Genomic DNA, 25000 nt, shown 5'->3' on the forward strand with positions numbered 1-25000 from the left:
TCCCTTTTGTTATCTTCAGTCTTGCTGTCCAACAACTCCAACTCCCTCTTTTCATTGTCTTAAGCGCTGAATGGCTGAAAACGGCCCGGGTCTTGGCATGTTTACGCTGTTTAGGGAAATGACGACAATAATGTGTTGCTCCAGGGCCGAGGGCAACGAGAAATTTGAATTGGAGGAGGAAGAGCGGGCTTTGAAAACGAAGAAGACAAGCGAGAAAACGGAAGCGGGAATAGAATTCCAGAGCTGGAAAATAACAGTCACTGCATTGTTGAATCAATGAGTAATTGACTTTTGTAGCGCAATTAAGAGGAGAAAGTGGCCTGGTCGGTATCACAATACCGCCTGAATAAAAGCCATAGTAAAAGTTTTGATTTGTGTTTAGATTAAATGGTTTTAAATAGATTTCATTAATAACTCCAAGTGAATTACGCAATTTTGGAGGCTGTTTATTTGAACACTGATCAGCTTATATAATATATATATATATATATATATATATATATATATATATATATATATATATATATATATATATATATATATATATATATATATATATATATATATACATATGCGCGCGTGTAGGGGCGTTGTATGCGAGATAGACTTGCCACTGTTTAACGCGTGACTTTTACACTATAAAACATTAAGCTACAAAATAAGTCTTGATATCGAATTCACTTTATTTTGTTAATAAATAACTCCTAAGGGAATTATATATGACAAGTAGCTGGGTTTCAACTCTATATGCCAGTTGGGTTTGATACAGAGAAGACAGTTGACTTATACATGCGACCATTAACTTATATCATTCGATGGATGAATGGATAATTCATTGTCATCTCTGTCCAAAACCTAAAAGGGGTACGTTAGAATGTTGGCCTGGATGGATGTATTTATATATTTCCTTTTGGGTGTAAGTTATGCCAGAGGTGAAGTGAATTCGAAGTTAAGGGGATATTAGTTCTCAATATAGTGGATTATCATATATCATATATATGAGGTATAGTCTATAAATTGGAGCGCGTGTGTGTGTTGGTTATGTTTAACTTATTTTCATTTGATTTTTGTTATTTGACTTAATTGTACGGTATATTCATCCATGATTCTTCTTATTGCACTTTTTTACTTGAATAAGAATCACACAAAAATCCATTATGTTTGAGCTTTGAAACTCTCCTCTGCTTCCATTTTCCCAGAATATTTTATAGCAGCCCATTATTCAAGAGGTAACTGTACCGTTTCCTCCGAGTATAAGCCCCATTCTGTCTACTGCCTATCAGGTTGTGTTAATTAATATATTCTGTTAATTCTTAATAATAGGTTTACGCCAGAACTTATTCGTTATGAAATTTAGCCCTCTTTTGTTCCAGTATCTTTCCTTTAGGCAATTTCTGCCTTGGGAGGAATACGAGTCTCGCGATCAAAGTGAATTTAGTCAGCAGCATTGAAATTCAGCCTTATTAAACCTAATGAAATTTTAATGACAAGACGAAGATATCCCTCATGAATTATGTCGAAAGGATTTTGTCATTTTTTCCAGAAAAAAAAGGGAGGAAGAAAAATATGGATAATAAAGATTTGTGATTCATATGTCTCGTTTCACTGCATAGGGTGACAAATTACCGACATTCATTAGAATTGGGTGACTAATTCATACTAATCGCACACCCTACATTTTTTCTCCTAACTTATCTGTGGCCATTTATCTTAACCTGGTGATGTCCCTCCCTTCTTTCAGATCACTGTAATTTTAAACCATTAATCAAAGGAATCTAATATTATCCGAGTCCTTCTCCCCAAGCTCCACCGAGCTGCTTCCTTCCTAGGCTTGCACCATCCCCATCACCAACACTTCAATAGCCACCTGGTTCTCCCTCCCCCCTTCCCCACCCCTTTCATGTCTCTCCCCTTCACACAGACAGAAAAATAAAGAATAGATAAAAACGGCCTCTCTCCATCACCTCAAAATGCATATTCAGTAATTTATAGAGGTGACAGGAACGGTCCCCCTCCCCCATGCAGGGCGTCATGCTCCTACCTCTACCACGGAGCATATTGGTGGAATATTAAGTGACAAATTATAACTCGGTGAAAGGCTGTGGCGAGAAGGAAAAGGACAAAATTCAATCCTCGGGGAAAAGAATGAAAAGAAACGCTGCTTTATCGACGAAATAATTTGGCCGGTTAATGACATCCTAATATTCACGCGGCAGCAGTCGCCGTTTCAGGCAAAAATTCACGTGTCAGCTCGACCTGCCACGCGGTTTGAAAGTGTTTTGTTGTACGCATTTTTTACTTACTTTTTTTAATCTGTCAATAGGATTTTTTGGTCCACCGACGTGAGCTGTCATTCTTCCGTCGAAAGCAGTTCCGTGGCAGGAATATAAAACCAGGGCTTCTATTATTAATGGCCGAAAATGAAAGAGGTTAACTCGCAATGTTGATGTGGTAACTGATGCGTATTTACGTCCTCCTTTTTTCCTCCGGTTTTTTCTTTCTCTTTTTATCGGCATTTCCCCGTTCGCTCTTCTCGGTCTGATATGGTAATTTAAGAATGCAATTACCATGTCGCTCACGGATTGAAATAAGCCTTTATAAAAAGATCACTGTGATAAAATTAGCTTTCAGAGTAAGTGCCGTAAAGATTTTAGGATTTTCGTCCATATCTTTATATAGGTTTTTATCAGTACGCTTTTTTCTTCGAGTTTGGGTTTCATGTAATCTATGTCGTAAATATAATTTCAAACAAGCAAAATTAAATGTGATAAAGAGAAACGGTGTAAATGTCGACTGAAGGAAAAAAAGTGAAGTGCAGTGCGTGAGGGTGAATAACGAATGTTGGGAACTTTCATCTCATTTTGAAAAGAAAATTAGAAATTAACTGCCTTTGAGAGAAATCTGTGCCCGTGTTTCATTATTATATTTGACCATAGTTGTCGATTTGGAATTTATTTATACAAACACAACAAGCCTTGCGTATAAAAATGAAACAGAGTACTACAGGGGCTGAATATAGTGTAGTCTTTTCGATTCATTATATTTTAAATCTTCATCTATGACAAAGAAGCAAACAGACAGAAAATTCGTCACAGATAGATATCAGAACGGCAGTCCCACCAAAAGTACTTCCTTAACTGTAAGTTTGGGCAGCAGACGAATAATTAGTAAAACAAATGGAACGAGTCCTCTAGTTGAACAAAACGTAGAGAGAAATGCAGGTTATGGGACGTTTCATGCATCAAGTTTAAAGGAGAGTATCAAAGAACTTAAAACATTGGCTGAATGGGTAGAAAGAAAGGAGGGCTATCAGAAGAACTGTCCTGATTCTGTGTGATTGGGAATGGAATTGAGCAGCTGTTAGATTGTAAGAGAAAGGATGGTTAGAAAATTACTTCTGATGAGATTGTGTAATTGTATTGGCATTGTACCTGCTGTCAGAAAGTGAATACAAGCCAGGGAAATATTACATATGTTTTGTATGCCATTGTGATGGAAAGTGCAAGTATTTTTCCCCTGTTAGTAAGAATAAAGTTAGCTGAAAGTGAGAAAAGATTGAAAGTCCTAATGGAGTAGCACAGCATTATTGAAGTTCATATTAATGCATGCTGATGTGAAACTAAAATACAATGAATTTGACTGGCATATGGATTTCTGGGTATTTTTCAGGTCGATATTCCAGAATATATGGTTACTAAAGAAAGGATGTTATTAGAAATTATTGAATAATATACAATCCATGGTTGAGAAATCGTGGTTATAGTTTTGAACTATGAAAACATATTTTATAAAAGAATATATGTTGATTTAACGGTTTAAATGTTTGAACAGATTCTTGAATCAACTTTCCTCCACGGAAGTAATGTATGGATGCTGGGTGAAATTTAAAGAAAGTGGCAACAACTTTTTATGAAGTATTTCTAGTACAAAAATAATGGAAGGTGTGAGGTATGTAGGAGTGGTAAAAAGGGTAGCGTAGGTGTTGTTCTGAGATGGTAGGGTAGCGTAGGTGCTGTTCTGAGATGGTTGATCATTTGAAAAGAATGAAGGACGATAGTCTGGTGAAAAACATACGCACTTCGGAAGCGTTGGGAGGGAGATGAGGATGAAGGCATAAAAAGGGGATGGTGTGAGAGAGGTATCAGGGGATGCAGAATTCAGGAAGCAAAGGCGTGCATGCAAGATAGAAGTGAATTGTGTAGTGCGCGTAGATTTATTCGACAGACCGCTGGTGAACCTTCCGTGTAGGTGTTTGGAGCTCTTTGTGCATTGGACGGTTTTAGCTTAAGGGGCTCGTGCCCTTTGTTAGTATATATACGTGGAGTTGTATATATATATATATATATATATATATATATATATATATATATATATATATATATATATATATATATATATATATATATATATATATATATATATATATATATATATATATATATATATATATATGTATATATGTGTGTGTACACATGAGTGTCTTAGATTTAGCTAGGTTAAAAAAATTTTTAGAACTTAGATCCTTATTTTACGTGAACAGATAGTGCGTAATTTTAGATGTATATATACATATATATGTTTTTGTGTGTATGTATATATATATATATATATATATATATATATATATATATATATATATGTGTGTGTGTGTGTGTGTGTGTGTGTGTGTGTATGTGTGTATGTCTCATTTTGCTTAAAGATAATAATCTCAGAGGAATGTTATAAAGGTTGAATTGCAATGTGACGGCCCTTTGTAAGGCCAAAGCCGAAAGGATTCCTCGGTTCAAACGAATTAAACTCCTAATTACCAAGACCAGAAAGTTTCAGTAAATAGAAAAAAAGTCGGAATTGATCTCTTGCATTGCAGGGACTTTATCATTCTCATTAAGCCCGTGGTAAAATTGCGCGTTGGGGAAGGCGATCTTTTTTATATTCTTCTGTATTTTACGTTTTTGAGAGGATAGAATTACGATATAAAAGACTGGCAAAGAACTGCATTTACAGATTTGATGTTAAATATAAAATAAGATGTTATAAAATTGTCCTTCACCAGGGCATTATTAAACTCATACTGGAATTTGCAGTAATTTCGCGTAATACTCGAGCGACAAAAGGCATTTGTGACCCATTGTCGGTAACTATATAATTGTGTATAATAAGTAACGCTAAAAATAATCTGAAAATAGTTAATAGGCTGAATTAGTACTTATATACAGTAAACGTCACAATTTAGGCAGATTTTCTCAAAGAAATTATACAGTTATCTGTAGGAATGTATTAGTCTAGGATTATTGTTTGTAAATGATAAAAGAATTTACTGTACAAGTGTGTGTGTGTTTATGAATCATGTGAGTGTACAGTTAAAAACAGACATCTTAAACAAGAAGATGACTATGATGGATACGTCCTTTTTCTACTAGCTCATTTGGTGTATATGGTTGTACACACCCATATATACATATTTGCACACATACATACAGTATATATACATATACTGTGTGTGTGTATATATACATATATATATGTGTGTGTGTGTGTGTGTGTGTGCATGTGTGAATGTGTTTATATCTGAGTGCGTGATTTCTTAGGTTAGTTCGAAAGAACGAGAGGCGCGTTCTCTTTGCCTTAGTGCATGCAGGATGCAGGAGTGTTGTTTGCATTTAACCTTTAGATGTCGTTAGTTCTAATTCTCAATTCACTCGAGTCTCTTTAGAAAGCGAGGAGGAGTCTCATGGGAAGGCGGAATCATTAAGTAAAAGGTTTTTGACGCATTTTCGCCATCGCGATGTGGCGATGTTTTCCTAATCGAATGCTCGCCATCAAGGAAAGATCGTTAAATGTCTGGGATCTTTTAATTCGGCAAAATGCATTGGGACAATGGATGGTCTTCCCCGAAGGAGTTGTTTCTAATAACAGAAGAGAGAGAGAGAAAGATGGAGGTGCTCAGTAAAACAAAATGCAGTGTATATAGCCTATATATGTGAGTGTTTTGTGCGTGTTTGTGTTTAAAGAATAAATATTATTACATTCTGATTTTCAGAACATATAAAAAGTACAGTACATAGAAGATAGTGGGTTATCGCATATTCTTTTTAAATAATGCAAACAATTCAGATAAGACATTCACTCATATATATATATATATATATATATATATATATATATATATATATATATATATATATATATATATATATATATATAGATATATACATTATACACACACACACACACACACACACACATATATATATATATATATATATATATATATATATATATATATATATATATATATATATATATATATATATATATATATATATATATATATATATATATATATATATAACGTTTGAACTCCTTGGTCTATAATTTGAATTGAAGAACTTTATCTCTCTATGAGCTAAACTTGGGTGAAAACCACTACAGAAATGTAAGATTGTGTTGCATAACTCGAGTATATATTGTAGGCTCGGGAAACTAAAGTTTATATGGATTTACTCTTGAATATTGTGTGACAGAATGAATTTAAGAATCTCTTCTATTTGTTTCTCAACTAGCTGGTGGCCATCAGTAATGGTACCTTCTTAACTACAAAACACACACACACACACACACACACACACACACACACACACACACACACACACACACACACAACTCTTCATAACCTTAAAATAATAAACATTTCATTTCAGTAGCATCCTGGTTGTTTGTTGGAGGATTCAATGTCAGTTTTTCATCTTTGAGGATATAAGGCATTGTGCTTTAACAGTGTTCTGTGATTGCATTTGATCTTGTGAGTTCCAAGGCTGACATGAAGGTATTTTTGCTTTTGTTTCCATTATCTTAGAAACAAGCAAATTTTACCTAACCATTTTTAAAACTTCTGCACCGTTTCATTACTTATTCTAGTTTTCATGAAAATTGAATGCAACTAAAGCTGTGATGTTTCTTAAATCAGCTGTAAACACTAATTGTAATTTCAGGTTTGCAGATTTTGACCGAAAGTTCCCATTAATCGTTTTCACATTCATGCTCTCTGAAAACATTATTCAATATATCTTTTATTCGCTGACTCTAGTAGTATCCAAACACCATAATCAACTATGCATTCGTAGCCAGTCGTTAGCTCACTTCCTGTTCACACCCTGATACACATCTTATTCCTTCAGAATGCATATATCCACCATTGTGTATCTAGCTTCTACGGCTGTATGGGCCGATGGAAAAAAAATTCGCCACTTGGCAATACACGAATATCACAGATATATATATTCAAGAATAATGTGCATCCATGAGGGCAAAGACCTGCAAAACAGACGTTTGCTCATTTACTCATAAGCAGATGCGTTTGCACATTTCTCCACGTAAGTGTGTATGATTATTTTATAATCGCGGACAAAATGTATTAATATGTGCGCGTATTTGGAAGCACGTAGGGGAGCGTTCGAATACAATCACCGCCTAATCTCAGTCACATCAGTTAGTTAAATGATAATAACTCATTAGCTCCCTCCGATATTACCATTTCATTTCCGAGCGAAATTGATTGAGAGTCCATAACTCAGCTTCAGTTGCTCGTAATGGAAGTAGTCTAATGGCACATTATTCAACGGAGATAATTAGTGTTTATGCCTTTTATGAGATATGTTAGTAGGTAACAAAATTTTAGATTTGGGATGATAATCGTTCTTGGAAATACACCCATTTATGGCGAGTAAAAGACTCAACTGCTTCCCAGTAACTTAGCGGTTTGTTTAATGTATGGGACGTTTTGTTATCTTTCTTCATTTTGAGGAGGGGATGGAGAAAGAGAGAGGGAGACTGGAAAACGTGGGAAACTGATTGCTCAGAAATTTTTTTGGATACAAAAGTGTACATGAAAAGATCGATAACCACCCCGTAGTTTGGGTCAAGTTGGAAAATTTTGATGCTGAAAAATAATTTTTTTTCTAATTTTGAATGCAATACAATCCAATGCTTGTACAGTAGATGTATAATTTATGTTGTTCGTATGTATACACATACTGTACATACACTTCCTATATAAATGCACACACACATATGGATATATATATACACACGCACACACATACATATATATTATATATAGTAATAAATGGAGTCAATTTATTTTTAAATGGAGTCAATTTATTTTTGCGTGGACTTCCATATTGTGAAAGTAAAAGAAAGAATGAAAGACTTGAAAAAATTGCTAAACGTTCCCTAGTAATGGAATTCACGATACTCTTCGGAAAAAGCAAGTTTTTCCATAAGTTCTCAAGATGAAGGAGAAATATTTTCATGCTTTCCGGGTGCTTCCACGGAAAGAAGCGGTTTACATTTCAAAAGTATGAACATAAATTAACAAGGCAAGCACAAAGGAAGAGGTGGGAGAGGAGGTCTTTACCTCCGAACGGATAACTTCATTTGGAAGTGTCGTAGAATAGATTGGATATCTCCTTCATTAAAAAAAAAGAGAGAAAGAAATGATATTAAGATACGAGAGCGGCGGAGAGGAAGTTGAACGTTGGAAATTAGGAACTTCTCGATTGTTTTTATGTGGCATTCCTTGTGTGTTGGGCTGCCGAAAGGCAAAGGGAGACCAAGGGGAGGGAAGATGCTCAGGGGGAGATAGTCTGCCTTTCTTCCACTTTTTAATAGCAACACCAGCTATCGCTCACATTTTTTCTTTTTAAGTTAGTTATTATGAATTTGTCATTTCATATCTATGATGTGGTTGAAGTGTGCGTGTATGTTTTCCAGTGTGGCAATATGAGTATATATATATATATATATATATATATATATATATATATATATATATATATATATATATATAACATATATATTACATATATATATGTATATATTATATATTATGTATATATTATATATTATGTGTGTGCTTGCGTGTGTGCACATACACATGCACACACACATGTAATGACAGTTTTACTGAGTTAAACCCTAGAGACAACCGTTTGTATTTTTAAAAAGTTTTACGCTGAAAAACCTTGTAATTAAATGGAGTAAGCAATAACAAAATGTGTTTTAGATTATTATTATTATTATTATTATTATTATTATTATTATTATTATTATTATTATTATTATTATTATTATTATTATCCCATAAACTGAATCTTTTATATCTGCAAAACCACTGTCTTCAAGAATATGATTAAGCACTATAATGATATGTGAATTGTAATGTCAGTGATTAAAGCCTGCAGAGTTCCAAAACTATCACATCTACAATTGTTTGAAAAGAAGATGCGTCATCATTTCACTATTTCCCGACTTTGATAATACCCGGTTAGTATGGTTATAGCTTATGTCATTTCCTTTTAAGCTATGCTTTAGATTACTAACCCTTAAACTCGTTTAACCGGCTATTCGGCTATAACGGGCAAAACAGGAAACTCTTTAGGCTATTCCTGTTCCATTTAATTAATTTGGCGTCACTCACTTTCCCGTTATTTGATGTCCTCTCGCCCAGTTGTTCTCAAAGGCCTTTTAGCAGATTTCAGGCTGCAATAGGTTAAACGTTCCTGCCTCCCCATTCCTCCTTTACTTCACCCTCTCTCCCCCTCCCCCATTCTCCTCCCGTCCTCTCTTTCTCTCTTGTCTCTCCTCTATTCCACTTTCAAGGCCTTTCCTTACTGACCCCTTCTTCCAATCCCTCTCATCTATCCATGGGACCTTCATCCTCGGGGTGAGGAGTAGGGACATCCCACTGGGAGGATTCTCAAAAGCGGAGAGTGACGGGCGAGCCGAAATGCCAAAGCGATGTGATTCAATCAAAACGTCAATCTGCCGGCAACAGCGAGGATATGTTTGGGTTTATTGTTTTAGACGAAAGGAAATTCCGGATCGTGTTTGTTGTTCAGTCACTTTTTTTAAGTCACTTTGGCTTACTGAAATTACTAGTCTCACTTTCGACAAGACATAAGTCGGTAGTCTCTTTTTCACTTTCCCATCAAGAGTGTAATTCAGGTATAATTTTGCGTAATGTCACTGCGGTAGATACCGAAGAAGAACATTCTTGCTTACCAAGTAACTATAGCGCTGACTTATAGTCAGCGCTATTGTTAAGGCAGATCTACTTGCATAAGTAGGCCATTCTGGAGATATAATTTTCACAAAGGACTTCGCGAATAAACTTCTAACTGACTATCCCATTCGCACCCTCTAATCATATTGCTTTATGTATGCATGTATGTATGTATGTAGGTATGTATATATATATATACATATATATATATTATATATATATATATTTATATATATATATATATATAATAGATAATGTATGTATGTATATTGAAGCCACTGGTTGTTGTTACCTGCCACTTATCTTTTTTATCCCTGATAGGAACGAAAAATAAAATAATAGACGCACACATACACACATTGTATAGATATATAACGTATGTATATTGAAGCTACTGGTTATTTTTACTTGTCACGTATCTTTATTATCCCTAATAACAATAAAAAATAAAATCAGAGACGCTTTTACACAATATATATATATATATATATATATATATATATATATATATATATATATATATATATATATATATATATATATATATATATATCTACATACATATATTGTGTGTGCGCGTGTCTATGATTTTATTGTTTCGTTGCTATTAGGGATAAAAAAGATACGTGATATATACATATATATATATTTATGCATGCGTGTGTGTCTGTGTATGCGTATCAAATTGTGTAAAAACACTTATGTAATAATGATTCAGCCTAATTCTCTTGTTACTAAATGAAGAGAGTTTTGGCAAGTTACTCTGTAAAGAGACCATTTTTCTGCATATCTTAAACATGGGTAGATGTACAGTACTTTTTTTACTCGGTAATTAATTTTTTTTGCCACGGTATTTTTATAATTACATGCGGAAAATCATCTGCTTTAACTTTTACTAAACCCCGTCCTCTCTCTCTCTCTCTCTCTCTCTCTCTCTCTCTCTCTCTCTCTCTCTCTCTCTCTCTCATATTGGCCCATTTATCAAGTTAAAATTTTGCAGCGATTTTGTTTATATTGAGCATGTTTTCACTTTAGCTATCTTTTTTTCTTTCGACCCATGCAGTTCATTCCTCCCCTTTCCAAATATTTATGATCTTTTTTTTACCGTCTCGGAGCATTGCCATTCACAGTCGCTCATAATTCCAAAAATGTTCGCTCTAGATTAACACTCCCCCACCCCCTCACCCTGCCAGTCCTCCTCCCATCATGCGGATGAATAAGCATTGTTCTTAGTTACCAACTCACAGAATGGAGAATCTGCTCACTTTTCCTTCTCCTTTTGTCATTTCTCATTACTTATATGAGTAAGAGAGAGAGAGAGAGCGAGAGAGAGAAGGATTGTAAGAATTTTTTCCTTACTTTTTTAGCCTACTTTTTCCTCTTCTTGTCTTTCGATGACAATAGAGAAGGTCTGTTAATTACTTTTCTTCATCATGTACATGAGACTTTCTTTTTTCATGTGGTATCTTATGCTGATTAAATTTTCTGGTTTTGGATAAAGCGAAAGAGAGGAAAAAAGACGAGTATCGACTCCGAGCTGTTGTTTGGCCCCGAAAGACTGGCGTCCTTAATTAAAAAGCAGAAAATTAGAAATTTGCTGAAGCCATTTAGAGCAGACCTTGGAAACTGCAATTATTACTTGATTATAGTCACAGATAACTGATGAGTATTCAGATGCTCATTAACTGTTGATTGAAAGGGTTCAGATGATTGATTAGCTTACATCAAAACTGGTAGCAAACTCATTTAATTGAAACCAGAGTGATTTATACAATCATCAACAGTTGTCAGAGGAGAGTTCACGTCAGTTCTTTATTTCAGGGGCATCTTATGTGTGTGTGTGTATATATATATGTGTGTATACATACATATACATATTTATATATATATATATATATATATATATATATATATATATATATATATATATATATATATATATATATATATATCTGAGTGCGTGTATGTGTGGGTGTAATTTCGTGTCCACAATATGCACATTATGTAAACAGGTGGAACTATAGAACCTGTAAAGTGACTTCTCATCCCGGTTTTATTGTTTATTAGGTTGATTTAGTTAAAGTTCATATGCAATTGTTTTTGAGGCGAAGTACATTAAAACAATTCTAAATGGTGACGCTTTGCTGGAAATTTGTTTGGGATGAATGAACAGGAAAAGAGCAAAGAATTAAGGGGAAATAGGTTTGATGTAAAATTACATAAGCTGTGTATAAGATAAAAAATGATGACATAAAATGCATGATTGCACAGATAAAGGACAATTGCGCATAGACTAATGATTATGAATGTGCTAAGGTTCAACTTGGATGACAGCGTAGGTAGTCGGCTAACCTGGAGAGGCAAAGAGGTCAATAATTGTAAATGTAGGAATATTTATTAGTGATGGAGTACACTGTGGTGTATTTATCGTACCACTACGAATTAATGACTCCATAATATTCGCTGTTAGTAGATTCATTTATCTATTAAATGAATAGATAAGGAGTTATATGTGTGTCAAATTAGATCTTTAACATTTGTTTCAGGAGGACTTTGAAATTTGTTCACAAGATTTAAACAGAGGTATAAGGAAATTTTACTTGAGTAAGAGGGCTAGAATTTGCGTTAGCGTAAAAAAAAATGTGTGAATATGAATACAAAATGCAGGTTTGTAAATTGCAGTCGCGAAGAACAAAATTTATTTTTCTAATGAAATGACAATTAACAGATTTAATTTTACCGTTTTAATAGTTTTTATGCAGAGGAAAAATGAGTTCTTCGTCTAAAATTGTATTAGTAACTTTTTAGCTCTAAAAACTCATTTAAGTTCCTATTCGAAACTGAATGATGGACTGTAGAGTGAAAAGCATTGAAATATTCTTCCAGTCTTATAATGTAGAATATTGAAATATCCTTCGAGTATTTTTTTAAAGGTGATCCGGAGAGGACCGAGCCAAACTTTCAAGAAGTAACTCGAAATGGACTCGGGTCCTGTTTTCAAGAGATGGTAGTTGAACTGCCGAATTCAAACTTATTACAGTTGAACTGTTGAAGATGCCTAAGAAACTACTTGGAAATTCAAGATTTAAGAATGATTATCTTAATAATTTGATCACCTATTATATATATATATATATATATATATATATATATATATATATATATATATATATATATATATATATATATATACATACATACATACATACATATATACACATATATAATGTATTAACGATGCTGTGGTGATATAGTACGCTTATGTATATTCTGAAAATCACATGCTAACTACAATGTAAGACATTAATTTTATTTTCAGTAGTTAAATGTGAAAAATTTATGGGGCTTAGTGAATGTTAACAAATTCCTAAACTTCATTTTTCAAACCACACTGCTAGAAATATGAATATAGATCCGCGTTTCCATTTTAAATCTTCATCTCGAGACATAATGAAAGGTGAGAAAGAGCTTGAATCTGCCAGAAGTGTGCGACAAGAGAAAAATGTTGAATGTGCTTGTTTCATTAGAAAAGACGAGGGGAACTTTATAAGTCTGAAGAATGAGGAGCTAAAAAAAAAAAAAAAAAAAAAAAGGGAAAAGAAAATAATCTAATGAAATAGATGCGGGAAAGTGGCCCTGTCTCCCTCTATATTTTGTTACGAATCATGAATATGTTACATTAACCATCTTCAATTAGGTTGAAGATGAGACTGCAGAAATTGTAAAGGAAAAACAATTTCACTTGGGTGATTGCAAGATGAAGGATAGATTGAATTCTAATTGCAGAGAGGGGAAGGAGGAGAGAGAGAGAGAGAGAGAGAGAGAGAGAGAGAGAGAGAGAGAGAGAGAGATAAAACCTATGGTACATGTCATTGAAAATTAGCTAATCAGAATGCGAAGTGTCTGGCAGGAGTGCAGGAAATAAAGTAAACTTGTCCGCAAGGTACAGATATGATAAAACACCAATTTTGAGAACTTGTAGGTCATGCACAGCGTATGAATAAATGCAATGATTAAATTCTCTGTGCAGGGCGAAATGGAGCGGAAAATAGAACAAAGCCAACGAATCGGACAAGCGATAAAAACGAAGAAGAACAGGAGGGAGAGGGAAGAGTAAACAAGGCTGAGGGAAGATTGATGGTGGGCAAAACGAGGACAAAAAGGGAGTAGGCAAAGGGAGAAAATAACTGGAAGCGAACCAGAGTAACCCAAAGGCATAAAATGGATTGCCAAGAAACGTGAATAGCAAAACCAGCAAGAAAAGACGGAGGCTAGCGAGCGAAAACCCGAAATCAAGAAGAAGAAGAAGAAGAAGAAGAAATGAACCGCGGGACGTGGAGAGAAAGGCGACGCTGGGAGCTTGCACCAACTTACAATGGAAGACGACGACAACGATGACTGCAAGGAATTGGGAAACCAAATCGAATGATGGGTAATTAGGGAAGGGAATAGCAACTGGAAGGGGAACAACAAACAGGACGAATGAAGACCCAGCAGGTACATAAAACAAAAGAAGAGAGAGAGAGAGAGAGAGAGAGAGAGAGAGAGAGAGAGAGAGAGAGAGAGAGAGAGAGAGAGAGAGGTGGTTAAGAGAAGGATGCAGTGGGGAAGAGGGATAGGTAATGAATAGGAATAAAGGAAGGGTGAAATATTGAAAAATAAAAGGGACGAAGGGAAAAGATACGACCAGGATAGCGTTACAGAAGAAGGAGGAATGGAAGTAGAAAGGATGAGGTGAGAAATGCGGTACATGATAATTAGGAAGTAAGACCATTGAAGTGTTTATTATTCAGGTAAAAGCAAAGAGGCGTTAGGATATTTAATTATAAATTTGCGAAGAGTAATCACGGAGCAAAGGACGAATTCGAAATGCGATATTATACAAGAAGGAGCAAGAGGACCAGGAGTATCAGTGATGAGAGAGAGAGAGTATTACAAGACACTGGTAAACAGTAAGTATTCCCTCTCTTGTGGGCTTGTGAACATAGGTCTTTTAGCCCTAAACTCCTGGTAGGATTAGCCTTGTACACACTAGCACGGTCTCATCTGCGGACTCTGTAATGCCGCCTGTATCTACTCTGTGAATGTGTGTATATTTTCAGTCAATATGAAGGCTTACAAAATATAACTTTTATGAAATAAAAAAAAAGGACTCCCAGATTTTTCTAGTTATCACTGATTCCCCCAATATATATATATATATATATATATATATATATATATATATATATATATATATATGCATATATGTGTATATATTAAACTTTTCGGTCTCGTGGTGATTGATTTTGAATATATGCATTTTTCGCTACATGAAGGAGACTTACAATTTATGCTGACTCACGTCCTGTAATTTGGTCCGTATTTTAATGTTTAATCAAGTACTGATATTGGCGAATTACGTACATAGAATACATAGGCAGGCGGACACTTCGTTGGTAGAGGTAATTGTAAGTCTAGCTTATTTTTATGTGCTTCAGTAATCCAATGCAGTATTTTTATTAATAATGCATTATGAATGAGTTCTTATAGTTGTCAGAAATTCATGAGACCCTTTCAGAAATAACAGCACCACTTTGAGAATCGATTCTTGTAATTAAAAGCCATTACTATATTTTATAAAAGCCACTACTATATTGATAGTCCGATAAAAATTAGTTTGATCATAAAATTATTCGATGTTTGAACTGATTTACCTTACAGTTTCCTATGCACCAAAACCATAATTTGTATTACTTGGTCCGTACTTTGCTTGCATGATTATAAAATGCGTGTTTTTTTTTTATAATAGGGAGTTGATAAATTAAATCTAAGTTAAGAGCATAAGATGTGGTCACATGTAAATTTGCCGGTTAATCGCAATGGTTTCTCTCTATTTGAAGTATGAGAATGTTTGAATTGTTAAAGGTTTCCGTTATTCTTGTAATTGCATATACAGTAGTGATTTCTCTTCTAATTGTTGCTAAACTTGCAGTTTTTGTCAGATAGAGAGAGAGAGAGAGAGAGAGAGAGAGAGAGAGAGAGAGAGCGTCCTTATGTCATGAATTACTGTGTATTACAGGTTAGGATAATACCTTTGTTTCAGGTACATAAAGGAATAACTTGTTTACTAAAATGAACTGAGCAGCAGGCTGCGGCAAAGCGCAAAGATTAAACATAGAGAAAGCAACCTTTAAGAATGTGTAAGGAGGTATTAACTTATCTTTCATACATGCGTAAATACATACATACGTGGATATAGATGCATACATGGATATATCTATATGAAGTCGCATTCAAGATAGTAGCTTCACTAGGAAGCTATAAGCACAGAGCATACCGACCGCTCTGCGTCAGATTATTTTTCTCTTGCACCCTGAGGTCATTGTACATACCTGTATATGCCTACCACTGTCGGCCTCAGGGATACTTTCACAAAAAACTACCTCGCTCGCCCATAAGATTATATTAACATGTATGTATATCACGTGAAAAATGCATTTATACAGGCATATATATATATATATATATATATATATATATATATATATATATATATATATATATATATATAGATATATAATGTATGTATGTATGTATGTATAAATATACATGTACATATATATATACATATATGTACATAAATACATAAGTACATATATATGTGTATATATATGTATATATATATACATATATATATATATATATATATATATATATATATATATATATATATATATATATATATATATATATATATATATATATAGAGAGAGAGAGAGAGAGAGAGAGAGAGAGAGAGAGAGAGAGAGAGAGAGAGAGAGAGAGACGTAAAACGCAGTTTGATGTGCTGTTACTGTCATTAAAGGTATATATATATATATATATATATATATATATATATATATATATATATATATATATATATATCAAATTCCTCCTGGGCCTCTGTAGTCTCATAGGGCAGGCGCTGATCTCCTGTTCCTTAGGCCGACAGCCAGTTGGAGGACAGGTCCCAGTGCCTATGACATGGCCAGTGTGTCGCTAGGGCCTACTGTTTAACTCACCAGCTCGAGGGCTGGTACCTCTTCTCCTATTGAGCCTCGGGGTTTTTATATATATATATATATATATATATATATATATATATATATATATATATATATATATATATATATATATATATATATATATATATATATATATATATATATATATATATATATATTATATACACATAGATTATATATATAGATAGATATATATATATATATATATATACATATAATATATATATATAATATTTATATACACGTTTATGTATTTATTTATTTATTTATTATATATGCATACACAGACGTAATACGCAATTTGACATGCTATATCTTATTGTAATTGGAGTTTCATACACCTATAGATCAGCTATATATGTGTGTGTGTAAGTATGTTTTAATATCCTTGTTAGGTTTTCAGTCGTTTATTGTATAAGGTTAAACTATATGTATATATATATATATATATATATATATATATATATATATACATATATACATATATATATATATATATATATATATATATATATATATATATATATATATATATATATATATATATATATATATATATACACATACAGAAAGAAATAAGTACAAAGTGGCTGTCGGAGAATTTCTTAAGTACCTGAGTAACAACACGGTTTGTTCCCAACGCGGACAAAAATCCATGATTAAGCGTGTCACTGTTTGTAATGTAAATTCAGCATTTATTCCTTCCGAAAAAATAGAGAGCTTTGCTCTTATCGTTACGCATGAGACGCCGGGATGTTTTTTTCGTTCTAGATCAGCTGCCGAAGTAGGAAAGTTGTTTACTCTGTATTATCTTTCTTATGTATGTACGTTTATATGTATTCTCTTTATTAAGTATGTATGTATGTTTTATGGACGCTGCTTAATTAATCTCGTTCTGCAGTAAAACCGCTTGTAAGATAAGTCGTGTTTTGTCATTTTATCCAGTCGTATTCCGCCTATTTAGCTCCAAATACCTTTTTAGATATGTTTTTAGTTATCATTTATCGTGATTTAAGGGACTCAATAAAATTTATGCTCTTCCCTTTGTTTCGTAGTGGATTGAAATGAAGTTCGTTATACCATCAGAATTATGGCACCAGTGCATAATAAGATATCAGAATAATTTTTATTACTAATGACAATACCGATATTTGTCGTAGTAGGAATATAAGAAAAAAAAATTACCAGTGGCTGTAGGGTTTGGTTACATTACAGTTGGTCTAGTTACTCATATGAAAATATTCCTATTAGTGAGTAGGTAAGAATAATTTGTTTTAGCGATCTATATCGTTTGTATTCACTAAATTTTTGCAAAACATATTTATGTCAATCCAGTTTCTGTAACGGCAATCACTGAATATGCAATTTTGTGTCCGACTTTAGTTAGCTATGTAAACTGAGTAAAGTGACCGAATTAAAGAATATAGAGATTTAGGTCAGAGTTCGGTCATTCACACTGATTGCACTGAAAGCGGTTTATGTTCGAAGTCACAGGTAATGTTCTCACTACCTTTAGAGATAGTATTTTTTGACCTAACTTATTTTATATAACTGTATATCGGACGCCTCCGTACATTTTTGGACTTCATATACCAAACGATGTCTGTTTGGGTATTTCTCATTAAAAAAAAAAAAAGTCTCGCAAGTTATTCGCTGTGTGTAGTGAGGGGAAGGGGAATCCTCGCCTCAATGCCGACAACTGACTTTAGAATATGCTGTAAGAAATAGATCCCAGTGAGATTCTAGACAGGCTAGTTGGTCTTTCCGTTAAATTGCGTAAAAATTCTTTTTCCTAATTGTGTTTCTTTTTTACTTTTAAATTTCGAGTCTCCCGACTCCAGCCAGGAAACTGGGCAACCGTTTCAGAACTTACTTTTCCCGAGTGATTGTGTTTGTGTGTGTGAGTGTTGGTTGGGGTTATGTGGGGAGGTATGCCTCATAACTTTCTGTTGACCTTGAATTATGGTGTAAACGCCGCTGGTTCAAAGCTGAACATCGAAGTATATCTCCCATTTAATGTTTTTCAGCTACAAGGTATTTCTTTTGGACGAAGAATATTTGAATTATAGCAGCAGCCCCTTTTAACCTAAAATCAATTACCTTAATTCCCAGTAAAGTATTAGGGGGGAAGTGTTGTTTACGACTGGTTTGTTAATAAGGGTAACTCTGCACGAACTACCTGTTAATTGAATTAGGATTTCCTTTGAATCCCGTTTCCTTCGAGGGAAGCTAATAAAGGAAGGGAACCATGTTTTGCAAATTAAATTGTAACGCGAATCACCAGCCACTATGTTTGTGGTTGTGAAAGTTTTCTCCCTTTTAAGGATCTTCCTTAGGATGTTATGACTACCTATTTAATACCAGTGAAGGTGAATGGTATGTCATATTCAACGAATAAGATGAGATCTCTAATTATCCACCTTCCCTATCTCATAACATGTATAGTATATATCTATGAGCGTAGCTTTCTCCATATGAACCATTTTTTGCTATGAAGGGCATATTTCGTTGTCAGTAGAAGTGGTTACCCTGTTCTATACCGGGTCTTATGATTACTAAAATACAATTAATGGCATATAAAATGAGCGTAAGTACCAACGAATGATTTCGGCCAAAGAACATGAAATATGATAGGATACCCCTTACCGCTTTTGAATTAGAGTACACTATATATATATGAATCTCACCAATGAAAACACTGTTTTAGAATTTAATTTACACACACGCACAATCACAAACTATATATATATATATATATATATATATATATATATATATATATATATATATATATATATATATATATATATATATATATATATATATATGTGTGTGTGTGTGTGTGTGTGTGTGTGTGTGTATATATATATATATATATATATATATATATGTATGCATATACAGTGTATATATAATATATATATGTATATATAAAATATATATACTGCGTATGTATGCATATATATATATATAATATATATTTATATATATATATATATATATATATATATATATATATATATATATATATATATATATATATATATATGCACACATACATAAATACATATATACATACTTATATATACTTCCAGAAAATATTTTGATCATTCCTCTTCCGATTTAATGAACATTCGGTGGTCTCACCTTGGGTGATCACCTGCGCAGCGACCTTGACCTGCCTGCTCATAGTATGGGATCATGAAGGCGGTGCCCTGCCCTGCCCTCCCCCACCCACCTGGCAATCACACAGGTGTGACACCCCTTTGCGGTAACGACTCTTAAAGTTTGGAGCAAACCGACCGACGTGCCACTCTTATTCCCCCTCCATTCAATTCCTCTCGGGGAAATCCCGCCCGGGCGACAAATCAAACGGCTCAAAAAGTTTCCCCACCGGCCACGTATAAAGTTGAAATACTTTTTAGTTTCTTTTTTTCCGTTTATTCGTTTTAGTGGAAGCGGATTTTGGATCGGCGGGAAGAGAGGAACGGCCCCAATGCAGTCTAGATATCCTTTGTTCTTCGCCCTCATTTTACAGGCAGTTATTTGGTTTGTTAAATATCAGCCATTAATCCAAAAAAAGATCGAGTACACATATTCTTACTAATAGTTTATTTAGAAACTGACCTTGAAACTTCTCGAAAAAAAAGCATGGAAAAAAGGAGCCTCTCTTCAACGGTTCTTTTCATGCTTGTAAGACAAGGTTCTTTCCATTAAGTTCTCTTCTAAGTTCGCCAGAAGTTGTCTTGTCAAGTGGAATTAACCAGTTCCCGACTCCCTGCTCTTTATACCATCCCAAGAGAATCTGAATCAAGATTTTGGAGTTTTTTTTTTTTTGAGTGGAGGATGCTCTACCACTCATTCAGGCATATATATATATATATATATATATATATATATATATATATATATATATATATATATATATATATATATATATATATATACAGTTGGTGTGTTTTAACACAAATTTCGTAGGATAAGATGTGACAGTCTCGCTTAACAATTCATTACCTAGTCGCATCCTTTCCCCATCGTAAGGATCTAAAGTGACTCAACTGAATGAATCTTTATAAAAGTAGAAATAATGAAATAATAAAAAAACATTTCGGGAGCCGCACCCCGAGTGGAAAAGGACACGAGGCGGTCAACATTATCCCTAAAAGGCGAGCTTAGAAGAAGAAAGGTAAACAATTTTTTAAACTCCCTCTTTGAAAAGAAAACGGGGCATGGTAGTATGTATGTGTTTATTTATGTAGAGTAGAATCTTGCAGTATTTTTTTTTTTTTTTTTTGTAAAATACTGCTGCTAAAAAGAAATGTCGAATTCATTGTCCGTTATATTTTTCAGCTGCTGAATCAATGCAAGTGCTGTTTTGTGAAAACGCTCATAACGTTCACCGACGGAAGGTACCCATTCACAAACGCCCTATAAAAACTAATGCCCTAAGTTGACAACGTCCTAACCATCAAACACTTGCAGCTTTATGCCATTGACGCTTTTCCTTGATTTTCTTTTCATTGTTATCTCAGAATCTAATTCATGAACTTCTATTCTTATTTTCTCATTGCAGAACATCCATTCAGTCGCTCCAGATAGTTGATTTTAAAAGATTCTTCTTTTGAAAGTGCGCGTTCAACACCCACGCTCTACTTCCCACGCTTCATTTTCATAAAGAAGACTTGGCTAAACATACCCTTCTTAACATTTATCTTTTCTCTCTTTTGGCACAGGTCTGGCACTCCATAACTTCGGCAAAAGTAGTGATGCCACATCTGCTTCTCCCATACATAACCTTTCATATGTAACTACAAACTGACTACTTTTTCCTCTTGACAACCAATTTTTTTACTTTTGCCATTAACAGAGTATACATATAAATAATCCCACTGTGCTGCGAAAATAGAATAATAATTTTGCCTTCTTGGTACTTTATCTGGGGTTCTACAAACTTGAGTGCCTACCTAAGGTGCCTACCTACTCTTCTCTTCCGACTTTCCCTCATAACTTGAGTTGCAAACAATAAACAGCCTTACAACCTGCCACTGAGTTAGAACTCACCATTGGAGCCCATCTGGTTTTACAATAATCTATAGTTGTTCCACTGCTGACATAGGCTAATATCATGCAGTGCAAAACCAGTTTTTTTTTTTTATGAAATATTGTAAATATGTCTAGGTGGATCATCACACAATACATTCTATTTTTGAAAATATAAATGTTCTAATTATCCCACATTTTGCTCTTGATATGTGGAGTCGTATGGGGATTTACATCTCTGTGTAAGTAGATGATGATTGGTAATTCAGCTACCTTTAGCTAGTTGCTGCAGCTTTAAAAGGATTTATTCTTAGGTCTCCTGTTTTGCAGGAAAGTTTTCTAATATGTTCATTGCTTGTACATGTGGATGCATATATATATATATATATATATATATATATATATATATATATATATATATAATATATATATATATTATATATATATATATATATGTATGTATATATATATATATATATATATATATATATATATATATATATATATATATATATATATATATATACATATATACATACATACACACACACATTCATGTGTATGTGGTTGTATCTGAAGAAGGCTATAAAGTGTTTTTAACGGAGTTAGTTTTGTCGTAACTCAAGAGAGATGTATGTCTGACTGGGGGAATATACTCTGTGAACGTGATATATGACGTCACAAAATATTATGAATATTGGCAAAGTCTGTTTTGTTGATGACACTTAATGACTAGTGAATTAATGTATCTGCTTCGAATTGTATTTACGAGTGTCTTGTTGTAATGGTGTTCATTTAGTGCCCGCAAGGAACAAAATAAAAAACAGAGAGTTCTCAGCGGCACTTTCTTCATAAGGTTGACCATATTAAGCGTTAATTCATGCACGTATTCTTATTTCGAACAACCTAAGTAAATCAGAGCAGAAGGGCTAATATTAATCGAGATGAGAACACGAGAGTTTTTTTATGATTAATGATTAGATTATCCATGATTAATGAGTGAGCTTTAAGATTCCCGAGGGGGACTGAAAAATTAATGAGAGGCTTATTAGGTATTCCTAAAGAGCAACTTCCCATGTCTCACTTAAACGCCTTAAATCAACTGCCTATCGAAAATCGGTAATAGGAAAAAAATTCCAGCTTATGTACTTACCTGAGAGATATATATGTATATATGTATATATAATATGTGTATATATATATGTATATACATATACATACACATACACACTCACACATACATACATACAAACATACATACGCATACAATTAACATTAATTTTTCAAACCCTGACAACACTTTTTTTTTTATACTTGTAGCAACAGATTTCGTGCCAGAAGCCCCTATTATTTTCGCATTTATGATACTGAAATTAATTCACGTTCAAGGCCGTTTGGACGGTTTCCAGCTGTGCCTTCTCAGTGTTTTACTTCAGCTTCATTGTTTTAACGCACAGTAACGGAATTGAAACGTTCTTCTGAGTAAATGCTTGTGGGTTTATTATTTCCTCAGGTCTTTGTTGAAGCTGTAATAGGGTATATGCAGTAAATATGTACACACGTATATACATATGTATATATGTATGTATATATACATATGTATGTATGTATGTATATATATATATATGTATATATATATATATATATATATATATATATATATATATATATATATATATATATATATATATATATATATATATATATATGGACGATGAATAAGTGTTCTGTCACAAAGAATTTGAACCTTTCATAACCATTGTCAGAAAATTTAAACGAGTCCTTCAGTTTTCTGCCGTTCAATTCCTACTTTAATTTACTAAAAACAATGACCTTTCCATGAAATCCATTCCATGCTCTTTAGTTCATCAACTCGCCAAACAAAAGATAACTTGATACGTTTACCAAGTTATAACTCGAACTTCGTACCCGGTCTGCCTTTTCTTCTTATTATTAAAGGGAATATCTGTCTTCTGCATCTGGATGTGAAAGTAGTCCGGTATTGATTCGGCGTTTGCAAAGCCAGTGGAAATAATATGGCTCCAGCCCCTTAGCGTAACGGTTGTGGCTTATGGCTAACTTCTGTGCGTCGCAATCCTTTGTAATTCCTGGCTTAGTCCTATCCTGGGATGGACGTTTTTTATAGTCACCGTTTTTGTCTCCCTTTGTTTTGTATGGTTTCTTTCCTCTCACAGTCTTTTCTCTATTCCGTTGATCGCCCAAGCTTGAAAACTGGATTTTGTTTGCATGAATGGCTGTTCACGTTAGTTGTGTTTATATAGGCTATGTAATACTCTTGTACATCTACTAAACTACACATTTCAGTAACAAACAGACTCTACTTTACCTAGGAACAAAATGTGGCTTAAAAGTAAGACAAAGCAATAGTAATTTCTTTACGAAGTGCATGCTCGACCTTGAACCATCTTCATAAAGCAAGGCTTGACTGCCTAAATTTTATCAAACTAAACTAAATTCATACCGTTCTCGTTATCTCTTTTGCTCTTGTTAGTATATTTATATGGAAAACAAAAACGCTAGTTTATGGTTTGGAGTTGGAATGAAGATCTAGGGTACGTAATTTAGCGAAATGACAGGCGATGAAGTTGATCATTTGCGCAAGATGGGCTTGCAAGATCAACTCCTCAAGCCATATCAGGTGAAGGAGTCCAGTGTTTATGCACCGTATGACGGGATTTACCTTTGATTGTTTTTGCTATAAATTTTTATGTCACCATTAGCGAAGGGAATCAATCGAACCGCTTGGGTTATGTTAGAAGAGGCACTTGCGCCGGTATTGAAAGGTTGGCTGGGAGTTTCGGAAAGCCAATTAAGTTTTGATTGCTGC

At 33.8% G+C, this 25000-nt stretch overlaps 1 protein-coding gene across 8 annotated transcripts in view; it reads left to right on the forward strand.

Annotated features, from left to right (window-relative positions):
* Nucleotides 1-25000, forward strand: part of LOC136834961 (RNA-binding protein Raly-like) — a 732807-nt gene that overhangs the window by 207038 nt on the left and 500769 nt on the right. The gene's annotated exons all lie outside the window — the stretch shown is intronic.

This window comes from Macrobrachium rosenbergii, chromosome 4 (assembly GCF_040412425.1).
Source record: "Macrobrachium rosenbergii isolate ZJJX-2024 chromosome 4, ASM4041242v1, whole genome shotgun sequence".
NCBI classification, from domain to species: domain Eukaryota; kingdom Metazoa; phylum Arthropoda; class Malacostraca; order Decapoda; family Palaemonidae; genus Macrobrachium; species Macrobrachium rosenbergii.